This window comes from Cynocephalus volans, chromosome 4, assembly GCF_027409185.1.
Source record: "Cynocephalus volans isolate mCynVol1 chromosome 4, mCynVol1.pri, whole genome shotgun sequence".
Taxonomy (NCBI): Eukaryota; Metazoa; Chordata; class Mammalia; order Dermoptera; family Cynocephalidae; genus Cynocephalus; species Cynocephalus volans.
The window spans coordinates 120,969,879-120,991,959 of record NC_084463.1 but is presented as its reverse complement, the minus strand read 5'-3'; the positions used below and the strand labels follow the sequence as shown (position 1 = coordinate 120,991,959).

The 22,081-nt window shown below is 37.5% G+C and overlaps 1 protein-coding gene and 1 pseudogene across 3 annotated transcripts in view; both read right to left on the bottom strand.

Annotated features, from left to right (window-relative positions):
• The window catches only part of NELL1 (neural EGFL like 1), an 879,285-nt gene that overhangs the window by 250,965 nt on the left and 606,239 nt on the right, over window positions 1-22,081 (bottom strand). The gene's annotated exons all lie outside the window — the stretch shown is intronic.
• On the bottom strand, window positions 11,876-13,065 carry LOC134375029 (isocitrate dehydrogenase [NAD] subunit gamma, mitochondrial-like; annotated as a pseudogene).

Below are 22,081 nucleotides of genomic sequence, written 5' to 3'. Positions count from 1 at the left end.
TATGACTTACTTTGAGGTAATAAGCATCATCAAATATAATGCAGGCAGAGCTTAATAAGCATTTATACATTGAGGCTTGGTTTGGGGGAATTTTCCCTTTTGGATCCCATCCACCATGCAGTAGGAAAGCCTGTCTAGTCTAACAGTAGCTGAGAGTCACATGGAGGAAAACAAAGACACCCCAACCATCACCAACTACCAGCTATGAGAATAATCGCATCTTGGATGTTCTAGATCCCAATGAGCTTCCATGTGACTGTAGCCTCATGGATGATTCTAGTCCACAACATGTGGAATAGAAAAAACACCTAGCTTAGCTACACCAATGTCCAGATCATGAGAAATAGTGAATCATGTTGTTTTAAGCCATAGCACTTTGGGTTGGTTTGCTGTGCAGCAAGAGATAATTGAAACGCAGGAGAAGACTGGAAAGATCACCAGCTGAAGAGCCAGACAACCATGGACCTACAAGTCCTCTGCCACCTATGAGTTTTAAGACCTTTTGACCCATTGCAGAACCTATTAGTACCTCAGTTTCTTCATCTATAGAATAGATAATGACACCTATTTCACAGAATTGTGAGGATTAAATAAAATAAAGCCACATATACTAAATACTTCCCAAATGGTTAGCTATCATTGTAATCATTACTGAAGAATATAAATTATATGGATTTAGCTTCTTGGAAATGTTATTCATGTAAACATCATTCAGCACCCCAACCAGAGCTGCATGACATTACTTTCTCATCTTCTCCCAAGCCTCTACCAGATTCACACATAAGAAACATATTAGAAAAAGAATAAATAGAAAAGCCTCTCTTTTGGACTAGTAGAGGCTACTGTGGCCTCCTGCCTGCCCTCCTGACCTGCACTCTCATTCCCACATGACAGTCCTTCCTCCACACAGCAACCAAAGTGATCTATCCAAAGGAATGAACCACTTCTCATCACTCTGCAGCTTTAAACCTACCCATGGCCCAGCACTGGAACATGAATGAAACCTAAAGTTCTCTTTCAGGCCCACGGGGTCCTGCCTGACTTGTGCCTGCCATTCTTTCTCACTGCATGGCCTTCTTATTGCCCCTCTGCAATCTCCTCTTCAGCCAGACAAGTATTCTTGCTTCTTCAAACACCCTGAGCTCATCCTTGATTCAGGGATTTATCTTTGCTTTCTCCAACTTGGACCAGACATTCACATGTGTCTCTGCATCACTCAGAGATCAACTCAGATACCACCTCAGAGAGGCCTTCTCTCATCAGCTAAAGCTGCCCACACCCTCAATCTTCTTACCAATTGCTGTCCGCCATAATAGCTATGTTTTATTTTATTTTTTCCTTTTTTCTTAAAACTTGACATAATATTCACTATTTGTCTGATTACATGCTCATTGTCTGCTTTCCCTCCAGGAAAAAGAAAGTCACAAGAGGAAAAGGTTTCTCTCTTGTTTTTGACTGAAGCCCCTTTGCCCAGAGCAGGGATTCACAAATTATAACTCGCATGCTTCTTTTTATATGTCACATGAGCAAAGAGTGGCTTTTATATTTTTAAATGGTTGGAAATAGATTTTAAAAAAAGTATAAGACACATAGAAACTATGTGAAATTTAAAGTACAGTATCTATAAATAAAGTCTTATTAGAGCACAGCCACACTTATTACTCTATGTATTGTCTATGGCTCCTATTGCTTTAAAATGGTAGACTTGAGTGGTTGCAACAGAGACCATACGGTCCACACAGCCTAAAATGTTTACTGTCTGACCCTTTACGCACGCACACACACTCACACACATGCACCTACACAAATTGATGATCCTGACCTAAAACAGTGTCTCACATATTATAGCTGATCAATCTGTGTGTGTCCAAGGAATTTTTTAGAAAGAAAAAATATCTTAGTGAAATTTCCCAGGATCCAGGCACAGGCAACATCTGACCAGGAATACTTTAACCCATGAAAAGCCAGTGAAGTACAAGTTTCTGACTAGGTGCTTGGAAGGCTTCCAGATTCTTTCCTCTCCTCCAAATTCACTGTGTTTCTGTAAGGAGCAGAATGCAACGTCTGCATTCTCATCAAGAGTTCTAATTGATCCACACACAGAGAAAAGCTAAATGATTAGGACTGGAGATGTTGGAAAAATTAAACACAGATTTCTTAATAAAGCTTAAAATAGCTTAATAAAGCTGAAAATAGACTCCTGGCATCCCAAGGCATGTTTGTTTCTGTTTAAATAGATGACTTCCCATTGACTGCTACCAGCTCAGCGGGGATCCTGGAAGAGAAGTACTTTCCTCCTCCTGCACATTTTAAGCTCTTTTCTGATGAAATCCAGCCAGAGACTGTAAAGAGCATCTGCCAATCTGGATAAAAACTATAACCATAGTCAAGTAATGCTAACAAGCTTAGCTGCCCACTTCTGGAGTATTCTACACAGATATGAAATGTCCTTATCGAAGAAGACGGAGAATTTGACAATCCTTTTTTGGAGAAAGATGTCTTCTTGGGAAAAGAACAGGAGAGTATCAAGTGTAAGAATGATGGGCTCACTCTCATCAGAAATGTGGTCATTGTGATTGTTGCAGCTTTTTGTTTATTTGCTCAAACCTGAGGAGCATGGTGAGTGCTTTGGCCAATATTTCCCAATGGCAATCAATGGTCCAAATGGCATATGTCCTGCTACCACCACAGAAAAGTGGTAACTGGAATTATCATAGACCCTGACCTACAGAAACTGGCCTATCAGTGGCTTCTCAGGGCAATCAGCTGGAGTAGATTAAGCCACTGGAGTAGGAGGGATGACTGATGATGGCAATGGATAGGATTTCAGCTGAAAATCCAAGGCCATTTCCAGAATGACTAAAGATCAAAATGGAATCAGAGCAGAGAAATCACTCTGGAGCTGAGCACCAAGGAAGGAAAGATGAGATCTATTTTACTGTCAAGGAGGCATCTGAGAAGAGATGAAGGAAACAAGAAGTGTGCTGGAAAAGCAAAATGATAAAACATACAGAGGAACTGACATTAAGAGAGAAATATGAAAAAGACTAGAAAGGCTTTGAAGAGGTAGTGATTGTGCTGAGAAGTAGCATAAGGAAAATAACAAATCTTCCTGATTGCAAGAATTAAAGCCAACTACAATGAGGTATCAATGCAGGTTAATTAATCCATGTAAACAATTCATCATTGAAAAAAATATTTGGTAGAAAAATCAGATGTTGGTTTACCTTAAATCTTAAAAATCTCACCTCATAGATAAAAAAAACATAATTAGGGCAAACTTCTGTAGATAAAGTGAGTTCAACAGTAATTATAGGGTGCAAAATAAGACATTATGGGGAAAACAGTGAAAGCTTTGAATATCAGGCAATGGACAGACTATGGGAGCCCTCCCAGCCATCAGTGCCTTATTACATACCCCAGAATACTTCTCTCTCTCCCCCAAACATGTTTCAAGATTCCACTGAGCCGTGATTTACTTTGAAGAGTTTTCTCAGATTTCCTTTCCTCTCCTGTTCTCTTATAGCACCCTGCTTATGCCTCTATTAAGATACTTATCATACTCCATTATAATTGACTGATTATTATTGATCCTCTCAGCCATGTGGGCTCCTTGAGAGAAAGAACATCAATTCTCAAAGCTGTGTCCTGAGTGCTTGCAGTTTGTGGCCCAAAGCAAATACTCACAGGAGGACAAACGACAATGAGGAACTAGTGAATGAGTGAAATAATTAATAGAAACATTACTGTAAACAAGGATATTGCTAATAGCAGGAATAAAATTGGAATCAGAATAACTTAATTCCCTCACAACTTGAATACTTTGAAAAAGATTCATCCTAAAGACTTTTCTTATGCTAGAGAAAACAGGTAATTTATAAGTCAGGTTTTCCAACATCTGCTTCTGAAAGTTGGCACAAAGTTGATTTTTGCCACCGTACACTTTTTCATGAAATTACATCTTTTACAAATTTGAAAGATCAAAACTAAATAAAGTACCTTATGTGTGTTCTAGCTACAGCCTTAAGTTGGTAAGTATAACTTCATCTGAAATTACTTTGCATTTCTTTCTGCAATATTATCTATATAACCAGAAATCCTGACTTCTTCCTTTGATATTGCAGATTTCTGCACAATAAATTCAAAATCTCCTTTCTTTCCTTTTCTCACAGAATGTTGCTTTTGGGAGATAATGCAAATGCTTAAATAGGAAGCAACCCCAAATATAGGTAAAATGATTCCCTTTTTTATCAATGACAAGCTGTAAAGAAAGAAAAATATTCTGGGCAAAGTTGAATAACTTTGAGGAATGTATTAAATAGATAGATACCTTTTTATAATATTTGATTATGGATTCAGTTATTATGCATAGTTGTATTAAATAGGTTATTTAATAGACATATTAAATAATAGGCTAATTTTATAATATTACTTTCTCTTTTGCTATGAGATTAGATAGTTTTATTTCATCTCTTCCCATGAGTCTTGACCTCAATGTCTTCCCTAACCCAGAGCCACTTTTCAAGTTTTCTAGTTTTCCAAATCAATCATGATCCATCTAAGACACCATCTGTCAAAATTGTTTAAAATAAAGCACTTTTTAAGTCTGTTTTTGATGCTTTTCAAGCAAAGTCACATGAATCCAATTGCATAATATTAGGACTTCTTGTTTACCCATTTGTCTAAGAGGATGCATTTGTGATCTCTACAGTGCGACCAAAAACGGAACTGTGTTATTGTGATTTTTTTTTACATTTGTCAGTATTTGTATTTGTATTTTTCCCTGCTTCGTTGAGATATAATTGACAGTTTAAAATTGTATGTATTTAAGATGTACAACTTGATGATTTGATACACATACACATTGCAAAATAACCATCACAATCAACCTAATTAAATAATGATATTCAATATTTGCAATTGTGAGACCACACTCCCAGGGATAATTACTAATACATTGCTGAGGAATATTTTATGCCTCTTTTAAAAATTTATTCTCCAGATAATTTCTGTAAAAATCTTAAGCCTGCATAACTAATGCCATTTTCTCCTGCTCCAAATAGTTTCCTCTTGTTCAAACTAATAGAACTGAGAGAACACCTGATAGTATGAGAACATTTGTAAGGATTTGAACCTAAGACAACTTTTTCTAAGGGATGAAAATGGGAAAAATAATAATCTCAAATTAAGACATATATGAGATTTTCTTTCTCTTTTGTAGCAACATTCATTCATATACATCTATTTTGCATGGACTAAATTTGTCATTAATTGTGGCAAGCCATATGTTTAAACTGATCAGAGCCCAGAGTACAGTCTTCCTCAGTAGACACTGTTTTTACTCAGGCTGTGTGAGTTTTTAAGCATTTGTGAAATTGGTAATAAGACATTCCAATTTCTTTAATTGCCTTTGTAAAGTTGAACCTTTTTTTTTTTTCCATTTAAAATATGTCTCCTTTCTCTCTTCCTTGCATTTCTTGGAGCAATCACAAATGCAGTATATGTAGCTTCCCATATCAACATAAGCAAATTCACTTTGATGTTAAAAACATTTTACCACATCTAGTTCCAATGTTATGCAAGTTGTCAGGGAAACTCCAAGGACCAAGTGCCTGCCTTCAAAAAATGTCTAGCTCTGTAATCAGCTTGCTGCAGAAATTATACATATTCCCAATTGAGCCTTTAGTAATACTACTGGTTTTCTGAAACCTCTGTAATGATCTAGAACTGGGTACATTTCTTCAAAACCCTCCTCTTATTTGCCAAATTCAGTATTTCTTTATGTCCACTCCATATCATTGTTTTATTAATTCTTTTGTTTGAATAGCACATCATTTCTGTGCTAAGTTTTATCTATTCTTGCTTGCCATTGCTCCAAAGAAATAATTTGACTATTTGATGTACCATTTTTAAAATGTCATTTCTCATCAATATTTGATGCTTGGTTCAGGCACCAAATAGTTTATCTGGAAGTTCTTCCTTTTCACTAGTCTATCTAGGTAACCCAAAACAGCTCTAGTAAGTAGTGGTTAGACATTGGTGCCACTAGCTGGGTTTTCATCTTTGCTCCCTATTTACTATCTATTTGACTCTGAGCAAGACAATGAATTGATCCATGCTTTAGCTTCTTTGTCAATATAATGGGCTAACATGACAATGAAATTAGTTAATATATGCAAACTATTTGGAGCAGTACCTGATATATACTAAGTGTTAAAAAATGTCAGAAATTAATTTTCATATAGGTTCCCTCAGGAGACAGCTGTGAAATAACAGAAGAACTTTATCTGGAATCAGAAGACCTGGATCCTTATCCTGGCTCAGCTATGCACTGCTAGTGGGATTGAGGCCATTCATTTTTCTTCCCAGGGCTACAGAGTCTGCAAAACTGAGTTCTCTTGACATTTCTTAAATTCTGTGAATCTGTAGGATTATTTTCATAAGGAAACATTGCTCTAAGTTTCAGCCTCACAAAAAACATTGCTTTTATGTGAGGCTGAAACTTAGTTCACTCTCACATAAAAGTATAAGAAATTAAAAATTCACGAATGCTCATGACCATTTAAACACTTGGGGTCTAGAAACAAAAAGCTTGAGTTTGAATTCTAGCTTCATCTCCTGACACACGTGTGACCTCGGGCATCTAATAGGGTTGATAGGAGAATTAAATAAACGAACAAATGCAAAACATGAAGAACAATGCATGTCCCATGATAAACACAACAAACCACAATAAGTATAATCATTAGTATCTTTAATCCAAGTTGGCATGTTTAAGTAACAAATTGTACCTATGATATGTGAGGCACCATGCTGAGTAATATAAGGTCCAGAACATTGATTAAAATATATTTCCTACCATCAAGAATCATATTATCTATTAAGGCTAAGGTCAAGTAAACTAACACAAGACAAAATATGAAATGATGGAGTTCAAATTTGAAACAAATTAGAAAACTTTTTTTAATAGTCTGTAAGAAGGTATAAGAACAGAAGAAAGACAATAGCCAAGACATGGAACCAACATAAATGTCCATAGATGGATGGTTTTTTGATAAGGAAACTGTGGCATATATATACCATGGAATACTACTCAGCCATAAAAAGAATGAAATTCTCCCATTTGCAACAACATGAATGAGCCTGGAGAAACAGATGTTGAATGAAATAAGCAAAGCACAGAGGGATAAATACCACATGTACTCACTCATATGTGGGAGCTAAGAGAGAAAGAAGGAAGGAAAGAAAGACCACAGTTGTGCATTGGACTTGCAGAGGGAGAGAACATTCCTTGAGAGGGAGAGGGAGGTTGGGGTTAATTGGGTGGGGGACACAGGGTACAAATACTATTTGTGGTAATGGGTATGCTGCCAGCATGAATCTGTCCTTCACATCTTGAGCCCAAGGTGTGACGATTGGCTTTGTATCTCATGAATATTCGTAACCAATAAAAAAAGAAGATAGATGAAAGGAATCAACACAAGGTACATTATGGGGGCATAATTGGCAGATAAAATGTACATAAGAAAGAGTCAAGAATGGTAACAGTCACCACTGACTAAGCAATGCCTGTGTGCCGTGGCAGTCACTGTGGTAAGAGTTTAAATGCATTACCATGGTGGTAGATCATGTTTCCAAAACTGTCCACAGCAATAGTACTCCCCATCTCACCTTCCACTTTGTAATGTGACTTTGTCACTCTCCCAAGAGGTAGAGCTTATCCATCCTATTCTTAAACCTACCCAAGAGGTAGAGTTTATTCCATCCTATTTGGACAAATAGAATGTAGTAGAAATTGTACAAAGCAACTTCCAAGGCTGGGCTTTAAAAGATCTATAGCCTTGGTCTTTGCTTCTTGGAAGACTCTTTGCTGGAATCCAGGTCCCATGCTGTGAGGAAGCCAAAACAGCCACATATGATGGCAATGTGGAGAAGAATTGAGACCCCTGACAAACGACCATTAGTACCAACTGCATGCCAGTCATGTGAATGAGGCCATTTTGGGCTGCCCAGCCATCCTAGCATTTCCACTGATGAGAAGAACCACTTAGTTCACAGAATCATGACAAATAATCACTTGTTGTTCTAAGCCATTAAGTTTTAGGTTGGTTTGTTATGCAGCAATAGACAATCAAAGCAATCTTATTTAATTTTTACAAAAATCCATAAAGACCCATTTATCTTTATTTTACAGATGAGCAAAGTGGATACCAGAGAGGTTACACAGCTTACCTAATGTCACACAGCTCCTACGTTGCAGAGCTGGGATGCATGTCAGCTATGGAAACTGAGTTACTGAGTGCTTTGTACAGTCATTAATCAAAATGGAGCCATAATGAGAAAGAGTCAATTTAGAGAAAAATCAGACAACTTGATGTTGCCATTCTTTTTAACACCAGTATTGTGAACAAAGTAGGGTAAACTGATAAAGCCTGAAATGAAAATGTCTAATAAATACAGTGCAGTAATCTTTTCAGGAAACAGAGGCAGCCTGCCAACCACCTGTTTTACTGCCTTGAGGGCTTTAGTGTTCTTTAGAGAGAAGCAATCTTGCAAAGAAAGGTTCATAGACTAAAGCCAGACAGAAGCATTTTGCTATAGATTAGCTCTTCCAGTACTCAATCCTACCTGGGAATGTAAGACATTGTTCCCTTTCTCTCTTCCTTCTATAAACATTTACAGTGAGCATGAACTAAGAGCCTGCCCTTGTCCTAAGTTCTGAATACTACACCTAATGCCATGGAACGCACTGTATATAAGGCTAATGAGGGGAGGAGTATGTAACCATAACCAGAAAGATGAACACTAGATAGTGTATACAGAGAGCTCTAGGAGCACTGAGAGAATTATCCCCTCAATCTCAGCAGGCGATGGGAAGAGGGTTAGTCAGGAAAAGCTTCCTAAAGGAGGTGATTATTAAGTTGGGTCTTCTAGGATGAGGAGGAGTTTATTTAATAAGGGGGGAAAGAATCAAGACCATGTGCAAAGGCCTGAACTGGAAGGAGTAGATGATTATTTAACAAAGAACTCTGTTTACACTCTTTTCGGAGTGCCACATTCTCCTGATATTGGGGTATATGGGGAGCGGGGGAGCAGAAATGTTGAGCCTGACAAAGGTAAGAAGAGGCCAGAACACAGGAGGTCTTTCATGTTGTATTCAGCTAACTTTCTCTTAAGGACAAAGGGAAGCCATTAAAGTTATTTTGTTTGTTTGTTTGTTTGTTTGTTTTGTTTGTTTTGTGGGATTTTTTTGCAGTTAGCCCTTAATTAATTTATTTGTAATTATTTATTTTTATTTTTTAAATTTTTAAAAAATATTCATGAGATACAAAGCTAATTGTCACCCCTCGTGCCCATGATGTGAGGGTCAGATTCACACTGGGGGCATACCCATTGAAGGTTTTAAGTAAGGATGTGACATGGTCTTATTACCTTTCAGTAAGATCATGCTGCATGTATTGTAGAAAAGACATTGAAGAGAACTAAGCTATGGGCAGGACACAAGTTAGGAGGCTATACTTGAAGCAAGAGAAATTAGGAAGTTACTGAAGATGAGAAAGATTAGTGAGAAAGGAGGGGTTGATGAAAGAAAAGAAAGTTTGCTGGATTCAGGAAATAAAAAGAAGAGAGAATAAGGGGACTTGATGAATAAGTATATGATATAATTTGCTCCCTTAGTTGAAAGTTAGTTACAAGCCAGTAATCTATAATGAATTAATATAATTCACCCAGTTCTCTTCAGAATTATCTTTTAGAATGGTATGTAATGTATAATGATGAATATACCAATTTTTTAAGTACACTAGGCACTTACCATGTTACAGGCACATTGCTATAAGCTTTATGTGTATTTTCTCACTCAATGTTTCCAACAAACCCATGAGGTAGGTACAGTTTTTATCTCATGTGTTAGATAAGAAAAGTGAGCCCATATCAACCTTAACATTCATTACATTTATTTTTTGATTGATTCAACAAATATGTATTAGTTACCTTGTATGTACCAAGCATTATATTAGGGACTACAGAGGACAAGGAACAAACATACGTAGTATTTTCCCTAAAGACACACATAGCTAAGTGAGAAAATCTAACAACAGAAATAAAAATTCCACTATGGTGTACTAGGATCATCACAGTAGACTTGTTCAAGAACTGTGGAAGGATTCTGGAGATGACCATCTTTCACAGACAGGAAAATGGACCATAAATGCCTGTTGCTAAATGGAAGCCAAAAACTGGGGCAATATCTGCAGTTAGGTTGGTTGTACCATGAATAAATTCCCCTAGTCATGAGAACAGGGGGTACAGAGTAGGTAGCATGGGCTGAGATAGTATGGATTAGTGTGGTATTGGAGGGGGTGGGGGGAGGGCTTGAGGCTAAAATCCACCCCTTGCTCTACTTGTCAAACCCTGCCTCTGTTGCAGGTCTAGATCAGCCCAAAGGTGGGCATTGTATGGGTTAGTAACAGCCTTGGCCAAGGACATGTCTAATGTTCAATAAAGGGACAACCATGAATAGTTATAATTTACTCTTCTCTGCTTACCTTATTCTTCAAAAAAGACTTCTAGGTAGAGTTGAAGGAGGTTACTTCCTCCTCAATCCCCTCAAACTAGCTTCCAGTTTTTCAAACTCTCTTGACTTTATAAATAGTAGGATAGGTTAGATCAAGGCAATATGATTAAGTCAAATACACTTAGAAACCATAAGGAACTCTTCATGGTATAAGATAAACGTGTTTAACCTGAGGTCCATGAACCATGGCAAGTTCTAAAGGTTATAGGTGAGACGCAGAGGTTTTTCAAACTATAGAATTCACTGTTTTTCTCAACCTCACTTCTATCTGCAGGCCATTCCTGCTGATAAAACTGCTGTAAGGTTTTATAATCATTGTGTTTTTAATCTCCTGTTTGAGTAATAATTTCCAAGCACTATTATTTTTGTTTGTGTGCCTCCCAACGATGACCTTAAAAAATAATGTAAATAAAATATATTATAATACAATGATGATAAACACTTAAATTAGCTCAATGCTTTCTATTTTCATATGTACACTCTTTAAAAGAAAGATTGAAAGTAAACCGTAAAAGACTGTGAAGCACTGAGCATGGAGTTACAATCCATGGATGTATTTGTATAGCAAAGTGTGAGGCCTTTGCCTGTTAACTGGAGATTTGACCTCCACACTCTTGTGTCCTCTGGAAGAAATCCAAGAATCCCCTTTCCAGGAGAGCTGTAGTGCTCAGGAATGTCCATGTGTAAAACAGAACACCAGAGAAAATTTCTAATTTAAAGATCATAAACAAGACCATAGGAAAAGACGGGCTATCGAGGAGGGAATGAAAGCATTCTATGCTAGGTCAGCTTTATGTTACCTTATTTATTATTGAACTTACAATGTATGTTTTGTAGGCAAAGTTTATTGCACTAATTATCTCATTAACAACCCCTAGAGAGAAGCCAGACTCCTCTGCAGTCTGGTTTGCTGAATTTTAATGACCCAGATAAAGAGAAAAATCAGTGTGTCAGGTTCCTGGAAAGCCTCAGGACTCCACAAACAGCTGTGATTTATCCAGTGTATCATTATCATAGCGAAGTGAGAATTGCGGATTACAATAGAGAAGAGCATCCTTGATTCATTTATAACACAATAGGTTTGGCTATTTTAAACAAAGAATATTTATGGCATCTTAATTTAATGGGAAAAAATCAGTCTTGATTCACCCTTGCTCCTTTCCTGAATTGGAGCAGAAGATGGTTTTTTCTGGACTCTACACTAGCCAAGCTAGCTGGGTTTTCTGAAGGGGGAAAGTCGGGGTAAAGAGTGGAACAGGGAGGACTTTGGGATAGCTTAGCCCCCAAGGCACTGACTACTTAATTGGCATTTTTGATATTGTCAATAATGTTTTGAATGATGTCTAACATGGTAGCCTGGCCTCCAATACCTGGGGTATGAATGTTTTTGTTTTCTAGAGATGCCAAGACTGCAGTGCAAATGAAGGTGGCATAGGAGTGGAGTTTGAGGTAATCTAGCATAATGCAACTTGCCAGCAGCATGTTATAACTAGATTTGTGCCCAATTGCCTTGAAGCTGTCTTAAATACTGCACACATGTGGCCAAAGTTGGCTCAGGTACAAGGCCTGTCCCCTCAACCAACCCTGTGCAGACATTGTTGACCGTTTGCCATAAAGATTGGGCACCATGACCATCAGACTTTTATGGCTGGAATACCAGCTGCGTCATGGCATTGTCTACAATCATGCCTTCTAATGTGAGCTGAAAATAGCGAGATGCCACCTCCCTTCAGAACTGGAGGAAGAGACTGTCTCCCAGTTTCATGATGTTGGCCTTGTACACAGGTGTCACTTTTTTGCACCCCATCTTCTGGGCCAGTTGGAAAGCATATTTAGCAATGTGCAAAGACTTGGCCTTAGTCATGATCTTTAGGCTCTGTATCATGCTCCAGGTTGCTATACTCACCCTCTGTGTTTTCCTGAACAACTAAGATGTCTACGTCCTTGTGCTGGGTTTCTATGCTTGGCAGACTTTTAAAATGGAAAATGTTGGCATAGAGATCTAGGGCGACATGAAACATGCTGTTGTGGGATTTGTGAGATGGTGGCAAGGTGTAGTCAGTTTCAGTGTTATCCTTCAAAGCCACATGGTTTCAATAAACTGCTGTGATGGCATTGTGAATGTCCTCTGCACAAGAAATGGAGGTCACCTGCACTTCCTCAAAGTCCACAGGAACGCATGCATGTCTGAACACAGCCTTGACATGCAGCATAAGTTCAGGCCCAGTGCTGTCCCCAGGAATCATAGTCAACATGTGCCGCCCACCATACTTGGCTGACAGAGAAATCGTGTGATAAAAAGAGAAGCTCCTCAGGGAGATCACATGGCCAAGTAAAATCTCCCAAGAATGGCCAAAAATTGTAGTTTGGAAAACTGCCTGCACGGTGCAACTGGCTGCTGCCAGCATTTTCAGTGCCACGATTGTTAAGTCAAGAATAATTCTTCCTTTGCTTTGAACTGGCTTTCTGTGGTGGAATTCTGGATCCATAATTCTTGCCTAGATCACTACTCTCTTTCCTTTCTTGTTTTCTATTTTAGACAAACATTCTACTGTAGTAAGAGAGATAGCTAGAGAGGAGAAGATGTGATGTGTTATATTATAGAAACTACAAACATTTTAGAGTTGGGTAATAATTCATTGCATATTCAACGTGCTAAGCTCTTTAAGACATGTTTTTTAAAAATATAGGCTTTATTTTTAGAGCAGGTTTAAGGTGACAGCAAACTTGAGTGGTGAGTACAACTTCCCATATACCCCTGCCCCAACATGGATACAGCCACTCCACTATCAAAGTCCTGCATGAGAGTGATGCATTTGCTATAATTGCTTAACCAATACTGACACATCATTACCACCCAAAGTCCATAGTTCACATTAGATTTAACTCTTCGTGTTGTACATTTTATGGGTTTGGACAAGTGTACAGTGACATATATCTACCATTATCCATTATAATATCATTACAGAGTAGTTTCACTGCCCCCAAAGTCCTCTCAACTCCACCTATTCATCTCTCCCTTCCCCTAACCCTTGGCAACCACTGATCCTTTTACTGTCTCCACAGCATTGCCTTTTCCAGAATATCACATAATTGGAATTATACAGAATATGGCCTTTTTAGATTGGCTTCTTACCAGAATGGCTTCTGAAATGCAAACCAATATGTAAGTCTCTTCCATGTCTTTTCATGGCTTGATAGTTCATTTCTTTTTAGCACCAAATAATATTCCATTATCTGGATGCATCACTGTTTATTTATTCACTCACCTACTAAAAGACATCTTTATTGTTTCCAAGTTTTAGCAGTTATGAATAAAGATGATATATATTTCCATACATAGGCTCTGATGTAGACATAAATTTTCAACTTACTTGGGTAAACTCCGAGGAGCACAATTGCTGGATCATATGGTAAGAGTATGTTTAGTTCTGCAATCTCACTAGCAATGAATGAGAATTCCTGCTGCTCCACATACTTGCCAAGATTTGGTGGTGTTAGTGTTTTGACTTTTGGTCTTTCTAATAGGTGTAGAGTGGTATCTCATTGCTGTTTTAATTTGTAATTCCCCAATAACACACAATGTTGAAGATCTTCTGATATGCTTATTAACTAACTGTAAATCTTCTTTAGTGAGGTATCAGGTTATTCATATTCCTATTGTTGAGTTTAAAGAGTTCTTTGTATATTTTGGTGTATTAGTATGTTTCTGTTGCATATACTAAAGTGGGTGATTTATAAAGAAAACAAAATTTATTGCTTATAGTGTCTGAGGCTAGGAAGTCCAAAGTCCTGGCAATGCATCTGGTGAGGGTCTTGGTGGTGGCAATAGTGATGGCAGGGTATCACATTGCAAAATGGCAGAGCAGAGAGAACGAGAGATCAACCTCCATGTTCACTCTTCTTTTAAAGCCTTCAGAACCATGCCTCTGACCACCATTATTAATCCATTTGCTATGGCATAGTCCTAAAATCTAATCACCTCTTCAAGGCTCCACCTTTCAATTACCGTAATAGGATTTCCCACCCTCTTAACACTGTCACAGTGTGGATCATTTGAATAGGAGTGGTGAGAAGGGACATCTTTCCTTTCTTCCTGATCTTAGCTATCTCCCCTTGCAGTTTTTGAAAATTATTATTTATTTATTTTTTAACTGACATGTATTGATTGTACATATTTATGGGGTACAGAGTTATATTTCAATACATGTATACAATGTGTGATGATCAATTCAGGGCAATTAGCATATTCATCATCACAATTATCATTTTGTTGTTATGAAAGCATTTGAGCTCCTCTCTTCTAGCCTTTTGAGGACATACAATTAATTATTGTTAATTATAGATGGCTATCACCACTGCTGTCCACTATAAGCCTAAGGCAATTTGTCAATTATATTTCAGGTTTTCCTACCCTGGTACTTGTTCCCACAGAGATTTCAATTTGGGGTTTCTACTGCAGTAAGTTGTAATTCTTTGTTTTCACCTGTCTGTCTGTCTTTCCAATTTTGGCAGCAGCTTTTCCTGTGATGTCACTTCACTGATATATCTAAGAAAAGTTCTTGATTTTTAAGTTAGGTCAGCCTTTTGCTTATTGTTAGGATAAAGCAATGACTTCTAAGCTTCTTACATGCCAGACCAGATACCAGAAATCGGATATTATATATATATATATAAAGCTATTATTTAATAGTTGTACAATGCCACGAGGTAATATATGCTCATTTAATGACAAAACTGAGGCTTTAAGAATTATAAAGAAACTTTCCCAAGGTCACACCACTAATGAATGGGGAATCTGAAACTGAATTTAAGCTTTCTTTGACTCAGTTTAATATATGTAAATGGGGTTCATAACTACTAGAACCTTGAAGATTCAATGAAATAAATATAAAAGCACAATCACAGTACTCAATTTAGACTATTATATGTATATACTATTGATATTATCTATAACCAAATATTGTGTGTACAAACACACACAACTATGCAATATACAGTTTTCTTCTCATATTTTTCTACCTCTACTTCTCTGGAAACTGTAAATCTTATGAAAGAAATTTTAATTTAGTTTATTTAAGGGAGAATTTCAATGCCCAGATACCGCTAAATAATAAGGCAATACTTTCTAAAAATTTTTTTTAAATCAATTTTTATTTATTCTTTTAATGACCTTTATTGAGGTATAACTTACATTTTAAAGTTGCCTACATTTTAAATGTATATTTTAATGAGTTTTGACCAATTTATACACAATGTACCCACTAACATAATCAAGGTATAAAACTTTGTTATCACCCCCAAAATTTCCCTGCGTCCTTTTCTCGCTAATGCCTCTCCTACAACCTCAGCCCCAGTCAACACCTGAACTACTCTCTGTCCCTGTAGATTTTCTAGAGTTTCATATATATGAAATTACTTTGTATATACTCTTTTCTGTCCAGCTGCTTCTGTTCAGCATGTTTGTGAGGGCCATTCATGTTGTTACACTTATCAGTAGTTTGTTCATTTTTATTGCTATCAACTTTAGAAGAAGCTACCAAATGGTTTTCCAAACCGGTTGTACCACTTTACATCTCTGCGAACAATATAAGAGAATTATAGCTGCTCCACATTCTCATCAATACTTGGTATTGTTGTATTTCTAATTTTAGCCATTGCAATGGGTTGTGGTAACCTCACTGTGTTTTTGATTTACGATGATGTTGAGTGTCTTTTAATGTATTTTCCCAGCTCAGCAGCTATAAACCTTGATATCTGATATTTCTAGAAATGAACCAGTCAACCATAAAGCAGGCAGCCTCTATGCTTCTCAAAGCATTCCAGCTATGCCACTTAACTAAAAATTAAGCATCTCTTTAATTATAAAAGGGCCACAATCCTGTTCCTATTTAATTTTCAGGCACCAATGCCCCTGACACATGTTAGTGGTTATTGGGTGAGGGTGAGACTTATTCTTTATAAGGCTTCCGAAGGGCTGTTAAAATCCAAGAAGATAAAGATGTCAACATAATAACGGCTACCATTACAGAACACTCACCACATCTAATTTGCTGTGCTGAGTATTTTTACATACATTATCATAATCTAGCAAGGCAGGCCTTATAGTCCCCATTTTACAGATGAAGCAACTGAGGCTACTGAAGAAGATCTCACAAATTCACACCTTGTGAACGGACAGAGAATGACAACAGGTGAGATGAGCATTTCTAGGTGTTCTAAAGGCCTAGGTCAGTGCTTCTCTCAGACTTGATCATGCTAGGTTTTATTGAAATGCAGATTCCGATTCAGTAGTTCTGTTGGGGGAGGGGTGCAGATTCTACATTTCTAAGGAGCTTCCTTGTGCTGCAGATGCTACTGGCCCCCTTACCACACTCTGAGGAGCAAGGGTCTGTCTTTATCTCTCACTGAAGAAGGTGCACTCAGGCTGGGGACAGTATCTGGTGTGCTTTCAGGCAACCTGAGCAACACCACTCTCTCCTTCTAAAAATTGATATCAAAAAGCTGTAGAGTAGGAGCCAAATGGGTGCCTGTTTACCACTTAGTATGTTACAGAAGATAGGTAATAGCTCACTACCACAGTGCCAGATGCCAGAGAAGACGATCATATCAGGAGAGATCATACTGAAAGAGCTTCTGTATGAGAGAAGCTCATACAGTCATTTTATGACCCAGAAAAATGACTCTGACCCAGCCACATAATTTTGTTTCTACCAATGGGCCATCCTCACAGAAGCAGATAATACCATCCCGTTCTTGCACAGAAAGCAGCCAAATCTTTTAAAGGTGTGAATGAAAAAGGAAGTCCTGAGACAGATTATAAACTGGATGGTGATTGAGATTTTAATAGCCAGATTGACCTACAAACATCCCCAGAAAATAAAAAGTTCTTAACCTCAATGGAAAATAAATAAATAAATTATATGTGTGTTGTGTAGGTATAAAAATAACAAGAGTGTCATATTTTCACATATTTGAGTGGTAAGAGTTCAATCAAGTTTATTGTAAGAATGATGCTAGACAGTAAAAAGTTTAAGGAAGGGAGAAATATAATCAGACTTGGATTTTAAAAATGATCCTCTGGGAAGGAATTTGGAGGATAAATGGTAAGAGAACTGGTCTAGTGTTAAGAAGGCCAATTAATAGGCTATCAGTGTGGTTCTCAGAGAGTGCCCCCCAGACCAGCAGCATCAGGATCACTAGGAACTGGCTAGAAATGCAATTTCTTAGAACTATCCCAAGACACTGAATCAGAAAATTTGGAATTGGGACCCAACATTCTGTGTTTTAATGATTCTGATGCATCCTGAAATTTACGAACCACTGTGCTATGAAATAGTCCCAAAAGAAAATGATGAGCAGCTGCATTAAGGCAAAGACAGTGAAGAAGGAGAGAAGCTCTTTCAGGATATTTAGGAGCTAAACAAGACAAGGCTAATGACATTGAACATTATTCTTAACGTACTTAGCAGACTGGGTGAATGATCATACAATGAATGCAAAATACACAGCACTGCTGCAAGAGCAAGTCACGTTGGGGAATAGGATTAAAAATGAGCTCAGTTTCATCATGATATGCTTTGGGAGCCTATAGGACAGCCACATAAAGATGCCCGGTGGGTGGCTTAATAAATGAGTCTGCAGCTCCAGAGAAAGCATCACGGGTGATGATAAAGACTCAAGAGTCATCAACAAATGGAAGAGAGTTAAACACACCAGAGTATATGAAATAGCCTAGAGCAGAGGTTTTCAGTTTTTCTTTTGCTGTGACAGATGATGAATGACATTCATATGAGACACACTCCCAGGAGCATACTGAGATTGTAATGAACCCTCCCCCCCACACACACATACACGGAAACAAAAGCAGTTGACTAAGTAAAGCAAAGAGCTCCCAAACTGTTATTTTAGGTCATAATCACATAAGCATTTTATTGGCAAAGTGATGGAATTTGGATGTGTTGTCCCCTCCAAAACTCATGTGGAAATTTGATCCCCAATGTGGCAGTGTTGGAAACTGATTGAGTCATGGGGGCGGATCCCTCATGAATGGATTAATGCTCTCCCTGGGGGGGGGGGGATTAATGAGTGAGTTCTCGCTCTATTAGTTCCCGTGAGAGCTCGTTACTTAAAAAGACCCTGGCACCTCCTCTCTCTGTCTCTCTCTTGCTTCCTCTTGCCATGTGATCTGCTTGTACCCACCGGCTGCCTGCCACTTTTCCGCCATGAATAGAAACGGCCTGAGGCCCATGCCAGATGCAGCTGTCCCAGAATCGTAAGCCAAATAAACTTCTTTCCTTTATAAATTACCCAGTCTCAGGTATTTCTGTTATAGCAACACAAAACAGACTAAAACACAAAGAATTAATGAAGTCATCTATTTAATGATCTCAAAACATGTCATTTATTTCAGGGAAAAATGTATATGTGGCTAATCTAACATAAAAAGTATATTTAACTATATAATGAAGATCAAATTCAGACCCTTACAGGGTTTATAAGAAAATAAACATGTACTAATAAAGATTAAGAAAAAGAATACTTACTTTGTCATTAAAAAGCATAGTATGCAGTATTTATATTTATTCATGATGATAATATAAATAATGTTACTGCACATGGCATTTGGATGATTACTTTGCTTTTGACATGGAAACCCTAACTATAGCCTTGTTCTCATTTCTATGCTAGGAAGACGTGGAGGCATATGCATGTTTTCTTCACCACTCTTTCTTATTAAAAATGTATCCATGGGTAAAATCAAGGAAACAAACATGACTATTAATCCACAGTTTACAGATTATAATATTTCAAAATTGCTATAAACTATTAATGACACATCAATAATCATATTTCTTGGATATTTTCAACAGACATAAAATAAGCTATGAATTATGAGCAATTCACTTATAGCTAACCCTAATTTCACCTTTTCACACACAAGCCAGCACACAGTACTGAAATGCAAATGATTAAGTATGACATTTTTATGATGGTAACTTTGAAGTGAGTCTAATTAATTATAAAAGTAAATCATTCACAAGTGCTTATAACTTAATGCTTATGAATAAGTGAATAGTTTTGACACATGCCATGACTGACTGTGAGACTGTAATGTGTCACACCAGTATTGTAGAGAAAGCATAGAAAAATAAGACAAATTTGAGGACCATCAATATTTGAACTGTTAGAGGAAAATGACTAGAGAAGAAATGAGCTGGGATGTGGGAGGAGAACAAAGAGAGAAGGATGTCATAGAAGCCAAGAGAAGTGAAACATTTAAGGAATGGGTGGTCAATAGTGTCAAATCCTGTTGAGAGTTAAGTAAAAGTAGACGTAGCAATATAGGGCCATTGACAATCTCCATGAGGCCATGTAGACTAGCAGTTGAAAGCATGGACCCCAGAGCCAAGCTGTCTGCCATGCACCACCTCTGTAACCTTTGCAAGTTTCATGACCTCTTATAGAACTTACATTCCAGTGGGAATAGACAGCAGAAAATAAAAATAGATAGATAGCTGATAGATAGATGAACAAGTAAGCAACAGACACATAAGTAGATCTTTTAATGTCAGAAAAAAGAAATGCTATACAACAAATATAAAGCCTCTACCTTCAAAGAGCTTACATTCTAGGCAGGATTGGACATAATGTATCCAGATGGAATGTGAACTGGCAATTGACGCTATGGTTCCTGAGTGACCAGCTGAGGTGTGGAAGTGCAGATGAACTGACTATGTACCTGGGCTAGGATGGTTAGGAGAGGAACTACAGTCTAGTGTTAAAGAAGTGCTAGCAGCAGATAAGTGCAGAGAAAGAGAGGATTTCAGAGATGGAGGCAAAATTGAAAGGCCTGGGGGGTACAATAAGCATTCTTGTTTGGCTGAAAGGAATGGTTTATGTAGGAAAATAGTGACAACCAAGGGAAAGTAAATTGGGGTCAAAGGGGAGAGGGCCTTGAATGACAAACTATGGAATTTATATGATACCCTGAGGGCAGTAGAGAAACATTAAGGGTTTTTGAAATAAAAATACAGGGCTTTGAAAGATACTACTTTAAGAAAAACATGCACTTCAAAAAGAGAAAGAGTAAAGTTTCAAAGCTGTAGACCACTTTATACAAAAAGCTTTACCTTAAGGCAAGCGGAAAATTTAAGACAAACACATACACACATAGACATACACACACTTAAAATCCATTTGATATTGTCCTAGAAAACCAACTAATTATGAACATTGTTTTATATATTTTTTTTTTCTAAAAAGAAGCAAAACACAGACTTTATTTCATTCTCACTATTGCACAATTAGGGTAATTTCTCACTTGTCCTGCCATCACTATTTAATAACCACAGGAGAGCTGACAGACAGCAAAGAACTGTGTAAAGCAGATTTAAAGTAATCTGGAAATGTGCTCCTCATTTTCCAAAAGAGAATACACATTACACAATACCAAATCCACTGTAGAAAGTTCTTGTTTGAGGAAGAGCTACCCTAATTTTACACTAAGAAGAGCTTCCTGGATATTGTTTTCATTAGTAAAAGAAAAAAATCCTCCCGTGCAAAAAAGGCATTGAGCTGGGAGTGGGGATGTGAGGAATTCACATTATTCATGCTTTTTTTGGTTTTTGGCTGAAACAGGAGTTTATAGTCTAGTCACGAAAGTGATGTTTAAGCAGCAAAGTTTGCCTTTCCTGAAAAGAAGGCAGGTGAAGACTCAAGATTACAGGTAAATTGGAAACAGCTTATCTTTTATCTTCCTTTCTAACTACACTTTACAGCCACATGAACAACTCTATTAAATATTCTTCTATTACCCAGGGTCATGACTATGCCACTGTAAACTCCCTCTCCCTATCAAGCAGGACTGTGGCTTTACAAGAACTATTCATACATGTGATTATTATATTTTTCCTCAGCTACTTGGTATTTTGGAGTCTTTTCTTTTAAATAAGATAGGGCAAGAGAATCTCTTTGTGCCAATAATGAATGGATGCATGAGTCAATGAAGTCCTCTCTGTTAAACCTATCTGAGTTTTTAGTTCAACACACACATACACACACACACACACACACATTCCACAACTGTTGACACCAACTCAGGCAATCATACACTGTGTTTCCTCAGTAAGTCCCAATTTCAATTAACTCCTAATTTATAGTCCATACAAAGTACACTCTAGATTTGTTAAACCAGTATGACCCAATTCATACAGTAAGGTCATTATAATGATTACAGAATCTAAAAATTAGAAAGGGCTTTCAAAAGCCAGCTACTTTAGTCAACTCTTTAGCCCTGATCGCTATTAAAAAGTAGATGTAATTGTACAAATTATAAATATCTAAAAATACTCTCAAGTGGATTCCCCCTAGTCTCCCATCCCTGGTCTGCAAAGGCTCTCCTTTCATTCAAGATGGAAAGTCGCCTCCACTGGGCACCATATCCAAGGCTGTGTTGCATGACATTTTATCTCAATCTGAAAATGCATCTATGTGATAACATTT